Source organism: Schistocerca gregaria, chromosome 11, assembly GCF_023897955.1.
Source record: "Schistocerca gregaria isolate iqSchGreg1 chromosome 11, iqSchGreg1.2, whole genome shotgun sequence".
Classification (NCBI taxonomy): Eukaryota; Metazoa; Arthropoda; class Insecta; order Orthoptera; family Acrididae; genus Schistocerca; species Schistocerca gregaria.
Window position 1 is genome coordinate 17,936,295 of NC_064930.1, and position 7,991 is coordinate 17,944,285.

Sequence of the window (7,991 nt, forward strand, 5' to 3'; positions counted from 1 at the left end):
GATAACACTTCAGCAGTAGACTTTTGAGTTATGGTGTGTAATTTGGTCCTAAATGCTTTGTAACATGTTAATCCTTTTGATGCAACCAGTTCACAAAGTCGCTATTGTTTCAAAATTGTTAAGGCTTTCGTGGCCCCTTGTTGGACAAACTGCCTAGTGGCTTCTGTCTCGGGTTCTTCGGCCGACGTTCATCTAATGATTTTACTAACGTTTCGCCACCACGAGTGACAGACTATATGTACCTGGCGCGCCAACGCCCGAGGGCTTCTCCGCGGTCATTTCCGGTGTGGTTCTCTTGCTACCTGCGGCGGTCGTTGGCTGCAGTACGGGAAGCCAGGACCAGTTTCACTTAAGGCTTTCCTCCTTCTTGTTGAAGTTGTTCGCGTGTTTTTGTATTTCTACAGCTTCTCTGAACAAGCGCGTGTGATAGTGCTTCTCTACAGCCAGAATTTCCGTGTCGGCGATTTTTTTACGTGGTCTGTCTCACTCAGTGCGTACTGCCACGGCCGATTTCTCCACCTGCCCCAACCTGCAATGTCGCTTATGTTCTTTGATTCTGGTGTTTATCGGTCGTCCAGTCATTCCGACATAAACTTTTGAGTTTATGGTATACGGTATATTCCCGACATTGCAAGTGCGTCGTTTTCTTCCTTTGCTGATCTTCCTTGTCGGTTTGAAAATCGTCTTTACGCCATGTTTGCGCAATATACGGCCGATTCTGTCCGTCACTTTGCAATGTGTGGCGGAAAGGCCGTACCCGACATTTCTTTTTCTGATTCCTTACTCTGCCGAGTGTTTGGTTCTGTTACACTTCTAATATAATTTATGGCGTACCCATTGCTCGTCAGAACACTTTCCAGGTGTTGCGTTTCGCGTCTGAGGTGCTGCGGCTCACATATTCGTGCTGCTCGCGTTACGAGCGTATTAATCATGCCTCTTTTCTGGCTCGGGTGGTGGTTTGATAGTTTGTGCAGGTATCGGTCCATGTGTGTCGGTTTTCGGTACACGCTGTGTCCCAGGTTTCCGCCGTCCCTTGTGACCAGCACATCTAGAAATGGCAGTTTTTTATCCTTTTCTACTTCTATGGTAAATTTTATGTTGGCATGGAGGCTGTTCAAGTATCTTGGGACTCACCGAGCTGTTCTTCACCATGGCTCCATACAACGAGTTTTGAAACAAAGTTCCAAAATATTCACAAAAACAATTTATTCGTGCCTCTACAACGTGAGACTCAAGCTAAAAATAGGAAATCAGAAATAGAAAAAGAAAGCAAATGACTGAGGAAATTCTGCTGCACATCAATATAACTGCCGCATTAATAACCTTGGAAGTGGAGAAACGAGGCAATAAACTATTTTTTAAAAAGCTTGTTTAACAATGATGCCATCTGTAACACTTTGTTTGCTTATACAACTTGACAGCTGCAACCGATAATGCATTGCTTTCACGATTTCTGAATTTTAGTGTCGAATGCCATAACACGAGTTGAGCAAAGTGTTCGGAGAGCGACAGTTTGCTGGGTTTGTTAGGTGAATCGTAGCTGCGTCGCACCCACAGACCCTGGAGAGGTCGCAGAACTGGAGGGCGCAATTTTTAACCTCGACATCTCACACGCTCGTCTTTGCTCTTCTGACGCAGAAAATAGTTTTTTCGAGAGATGTGGTTGTGTGTGACTCCTAAACTGCAGTGCAGCAAAGCAATCGGTGTAATTTTCCACGAATCGAACGACGACTAACAAAACCCAAGCTACATAGGGACTAATGAGGTTGCAGTATTTCTTGTCGTCACTGGCAGTACTGAGTCTGCAGTTTACCGGTGGCTCAGACAGAGAGTGGTAGAAATCCGAGAGAACTGTGAAATGAATAAAAATCTGTATCCAGATTCCAGGAACGGGCAAATGTCCCCTCCCAACCCTCCTACTTTGTCTTTGAGAACCGACTACCTCATCTAACTGCTATGAGGCAGAGAAAGGTACACGCATTTTGAAATACGACACAAAATTAAGAAAAGCAGTTTTACATTACATTCAGATAGCTTTTAAGAGTGATTAGGCATTTGTTACGTTCAGTTAGGAAAATTGCATAAGTGATCAACAAGTTGATGAGCAGGAGGGAAATATTGTTGGTGTGAGGCGAGCACCAGTGCTCAAAGGAACACTGACAATGCACAATGTCCAATAGTGGTCCCACACACAAAACTGATTATACATACATGACTTTCAAATAATCAAAAACTTACTTGTCGAAAAAAAAGTAGAATTACAGACGGTATATAAAACATCAGTATTTTTGTTAACAGAAAACGAGGATGAAGATACATCGAAGAAACATCATCAAAGCATCCAGTTCGTACATCCTGCAGATCGACAGTGGCGTCATGCTACCGAATTCCCAGAGTGCAGCACTGGAGTGCATCAAGCTGATGGCCAGCAACCAGCTTCCCTCCAGCCAGTCTTCACTGTGGTGCCAGCAACAAGTGCACCACAGTAAAGTGCTACCCTCACCTTGTGGGTAGCCCATTTATCGCCATCTCGCCAACATCTGTTGCACCACCACATCTCTACGGTTTACAACCTGTCGGCCCACCTCCCGTCATGTGGTGCCCTCCACCACCCATCAGTCTAGTTCCGCCGACGACCGTCGTGTGCACGCAGCCACCTCCGACTACTTGGGTCGTACCGCAGCACTATTTATCTGGCCCACTGTCAGTCTTGCTGTGTGGCTCACTGCTGCTGAGCTCAGGCTACCTACTTCTGCCTGATGGGTGGGGACCCACCCCTATGCTCTAGTTGGATTCCAGTGTTGCCCTGTGTTTGGGGGCCATTCCCGCCTAACTCCCTTATGCTACCTCCACCAAACCTCTGTGGCTCACCCAGGCCACCTCATTTGGTCCAGCACCAGCACCCACCTCATTTGTTCTTCCACCAATACCCACCTCATTTGGTCAGCAACCACCGCCAGCCTCATTTGTGCAACCTCCGCCCACTTCATCTGCACCACCACTGTTGCCCCACTCATTTCGGCCACCACTACTGGTCACTGCGTGTGTGCAATAGCTACCACCTTACTCGTTTGGACCACTCGGAATGACTGCTTCTTTTGGTCCACTTCCAGTGCCCACATCATCTAGGCCAGTGCCACCACCAAACTAATTTGGGCAACTCACATGACCTACCACATTTGTGCCACTGCAACAACTTGTCTCATCTGGGTCACCACCATTACCTGCCTCGTGCCAAAAAGTGCTGCAGTCCACTTCTCACAGGACGCTGCCACTGCCTGCCTCTTGTGGGACAGCGTCATTGCCCACCTCAATCGGGACTCCACCCCTGATTGCCTCAGGACTGCATACCTCCACTATCTGGCAACACCCCACTGTAAGCAGCAGGTAGTCTCTTCACCTGTAGTGAAGAATATCACAGTAGCTGAATGGCTAATTGAATCGCTTGAGCAGGAAAGCACTGCCTCACGTGTGGGAACGCTGCCTTCCTCGTACTCAGTGATGAACCACAGTCTGGCGACACCCCAAAATACACAGCGTGTACTTGCTCCGCCTACAGCAAAGAAGAACCCAGAAGCTGAATGGCTAATTGAATCTCTCGAGAGAGCAGGAGCTCAGAAGGTGATAATTGAGCGGGCCTTCAAAATGGCCAAAGCATCAAGACTGTACAATACTATTACAATAGCTCAGAAGGTTTTTATGGCTCAGGAAGTACTGAAGAGCTCAAAGCCTTTAATTAATGACCAAACTTCTCGCTCATAAAGCACGTGTTCTTCCAGGCGATACAGTTCACCCTGAAGTTCCACATATGAAACCACTTACCCTGCAGAGAGCCCAAGAGCAGGTGAACGTTCATCAGCATTGCCTAGTAGATTGACTTCCTTAAGTCCTTGGGAAGAAATCAGTGTATCAGTGGACATGAACATTTCTGAACAAAGTGTCTCGCCTGATGCATCAACTGAGCAGCATATATTTCTGATCTCGAGTTTGTCTTCGGCTCAAAGTGTTGATCCGGCCGAACTTTACAACTTCTCTTCCACCATCACGTGTAATGACTGTTTTAGTCATTAAATTTTTATTGTTCAGTGTTCAACATTTGATGTTTGTTTCTGTTAAGGTTTCACACTCTATTTTCGATTAGTAAATTTGATTTTTACATTATGAAAATGTATTTACTGGAACTAGCAAAATACGTAAGATGCGATCTGTAGTTTCAGTGACGAATGGCATATATTTGTGAGAATCTCAGTCATGCTCGCCATAGTATTAAACTCCATTCTCGAGGCTATAAGATGTGGGGTGAGCCTAAAAGGTTTGAGCAAACACAGTTCACACGTTACTTGAGTTACTTCTAACAATATCTCTTGTTTCCTGAGAGGTCTGCTGTCACACATCAAGTAAGCGAAATAAAAGTACCTCCCTCGTCGCTGGCATATGAGCGGGTGGGAGTGCTTGGCATAGCTCTCTACTGGGCGCCACAATTTTACATTCGTTACTGATTCAAGTGAATCAATAAATGTTCTGTTTGCCTGCTTATGCAAAATACTTTACCGTTATTGACCTTACAGGACATCCTCTTTGGTGGGCAGGTATGTGGGTACTTGAGACGAACTTCTGCACCTGAACACCTGTACTGTGCACAACCGTTTCTCAGTTACTCTAGTGTAATACACGACGGAAATCAACCGCAAATGGAAGATATTTGGCACTGCGTAGTGGAACTGAAGATGACATAACGTATTTTATTCCGAAACTGCGTCTATCGTCTTAAAGGCAGGTAAAAAAAATTAATAAATTTGGTAAAGCAATCTTGTCTCCCTGGATAACAAACAACTCTGAATATCACGACAGATTTATTTCCGCCGCGTGGGATTAGCCGCGCTACAGTCATGGACTGTGTGGCTGGTTCCGGCAGAGGTTCGAGTCCTCCTCTGGGTATGGGCGTGTGTGTTTGTTCTCAGGATAATTTGGTTAAGTAGTGTGTAAGCTTTGGGACTGATGACCTTAGCAGTTAAGTCGCATAAGATTTCAAAGACACAAAGATTTATTTCCACACGACGAGAAAGAGACGGAACATAACGCATCAGTTATTTTTATGCGTATGTTCATAAAATGAGTGTTTTGGTGTGTTGCCAAAGTTGAACGGAAGATGGCGAATTCACTCTGATACTGACTTCTGGAAATGGGTGTTTTGCTAACTGAGATAATGGAGGGGGGGGGGAGTGGCAGGGGGGTAATGACGGGGGATAGGGAGGACGGCAGAACCGTGAAGTCACGTGTTTGGCTCTGCGCTCCACAGCAGCCGAGAACACTCACCCTCGCAGCCGTCTACAGTGGCTGGCATGGAATGAGTTATAAACAATAAAGAACGGCCTCTGGACAGGCTCGTGGCACTACGGAGAGGGAAGCTCTGCGTGGTCGATGTGTGGCTCTGGCGCGTCGTAATGCATCTGCAGCAGTTGGCACCGCAGTGACATAACGAACTATTAAAAAGCGACAGGACCGCTCCGAGCCAGACGCCCTTTACCGTGCATTCCACTGACCCGAAACCACTCCTGATGTGTCAAGTAACAGCTCGTCCGAGGGCAGGCTGGAGGCCTGTTGCGTTTCCTGATCAAAGCTGGTCCTGCCTCGCTGTCAGTAACGGCCGTGCGCTCATTAGAAGGCAGCCACTTGACTGTCTGCGTGCCACACACGCTGGACCAACGCATGGAGTTACGGTCTGGGGAGCGACTTCGTATGACAGCAGGAGCGCTCTCGTGGTTATCCCACGCGCCACGATTTGGAATTTGCAAGTCATTCTGGTGATCCGACCTGTTGTGGTGGCGTTCGTGAACACCTTTTTTGTGGGTGCTTTCCAACACGATAACGTTCGCCCACGTATCGCTGTTGTAACACAACATGCTCTACAGAGAGTCAAAATGTTGCCTCGGCCTGGCCGCTCACCAGGTGTGCCTCCAATGGAGCACATACGGACGACAAGTGCAGAGATATCCACAAACAGCGTTACCTGTCGCTGTGTTTGCCGACCACATGGAAACTGCCAGGGAACTCCGTCCCACAAACAGACATCCGGCACCTGTACAACAGACTGCATACACGTCTGCGTGTTTCCCTTCAACATTCTGGTGGTTATACCGGTTATTAACGTAGCAGAATTTCGTTTTTGCAATGGGTTATGTCACGATTACATTAACCTGTGACCATGCAATTTTAATCACTTAAATAAAGTATGTTAGATAAGAAATATCCTGGAACATTAAAACTGTGTGCCCGACCGAGACTCGAACTCGGGTCCTTTGCCTTTCGCGGGCAAGTGCTCTACCATCATTCGAGTCTCGGTCGGGCACACAGTTTTAATCTGCCAGGAAGTTTCATATCAGCGCACACTCCGCTGCGGAGTGAAAATCTCATTCTGGAAACATCCCCCAGGCTGTGGCTAAGCCATGTCTCCGCCGTATCCTCTCTTTCAAGAGCGCTAGTTCTGCAAGTTTCGCAGGAGAGCTTCTGTAATGTTTGGAAGGTAGGAGACGAGATACTGGCAAGAAGTAAAGTTGTGAGTACCGGGCGTGTGTCGTGCTTCGGTAGCTCAGATAGTCTGTACCCGTCGTCTTTGATTCATAATCAAAACGTCTTCGGTCCCGGGTTCGATTCCCGCCACTGCCCAAAATAGCTGGCACGGTAACTCAGCGTGTTCAGTCAGAGGGTTAGCAGCCCTCTGTAATAAAAAAAAACTGAGTTAACCGATCAAAGACGAACTTAAACGGGTGTCTTACGACGTCCGCCCCGAGCACATACAACGAACGAGAGCAAACAAAATGCGAATTAATGGTATGGTGCTCAATGAAATACATATTAGTTACATCAGTGTGTTTGCTCCTAAAGTACGAAAGTGACTCGTACTGTATAATGGTATATCTCGTGCGATGTGCCATGTGGCCTCTACCAGAAGAAGTGGACAAGAAGGAGAAGAAGACAGAGGAAGCTGAACGTCGCATTTATTTAAAAGAAAAGAAAACACACAGACTAGGAACGTATTTCCCAGCAGCGATGAATGAATAGTTCCTATCTGTCCTCTGACCTTCAAGTACACTACCGGAAAACAATCGCAACATCAAAAGTTATGTAATGTGGAGTAATGAAATATCAGGAATAAATTTATCTAACATAGCAGAATGAGATTTTCACTCTGCAGCGGAGTGTGCGCTGATATGAAACTTCCTGGCAGATTAAAACTGTGTGCCCGACCGAGACTCGAACTCGGGACCTTTGCCTTTCGCGGGCAAGTGCTCTACCAACTGAGCTACCGAAGCACGACTCACGTCCGGTACCCACAGCTTTACTTCTGCCAGTACCTCGTCTCCTACCTTCCAAACTTTACAGAAACTCTCCTGCGAACCATGCAGAACTAGCACTCCTGAAAGAAAGGATATTGCGGAGACATGGCTTAGCCACAGCCTGGGGGATGTTTCCAGAATGAGATTTTCACTCTGCAGCGGAGTGTGCGCTGATATGAAACTTCCTGGCAGATTAAAACTGTAAAGTTTGGAAGGTAGGAGACGAGGTACTGGCAGAAGTAAAGCTGTGAGTACCGAGCGTGAGTCGTGCTTCGGTAGCTCAGTTGGTAGAGCACTTGCCCGTGAAAGGCAAAGGTCCCGAGTTCGAGTCTCGGTCGGGCACACAGTTTTAATCTGCCAGGAAGTTTCATGATGAAACATATTCGAAACACTGAAGTCATAGGTAGTCCAGGAGCCTATTGTCCCTGTGCTTTCTAAAACATAGTAAATTATTGACCAGTTTCTTCATGAATAGCATACGTCGGGTATGAACAATGACATGGATAAATAAATATATTTATAAGAATGCTGCTACAGTTTTTTCGTGTAACTGTGGGGTACTGACAAAACTCTTCCATCTGGTGAGCAAGATGAACTAGACAGTCGAAATACCCTCAGACTACAAGAAGAATATAATAATTCCAATCCCAAAGA

General features: G+C 46.6%; 1 non-coding gene across 1 annotated transcript; it reads left to right on the forward strand.

Annotated features, from left to right (window-relative positions):
• The first annotated feature begins 7,605 nt into the window (after positions 1–7,605).
• Trnas-uga (transfer RNA serine (anticodon UGA)) lies at positions 7,606–7,680 on the forward strand. The gene has a single exon. It is a non-coding gene; the product is annotated as a tRNA-Ser (tRNA).
• Positions 7,681–7,991: the final 311 nt, after the last annotated feature.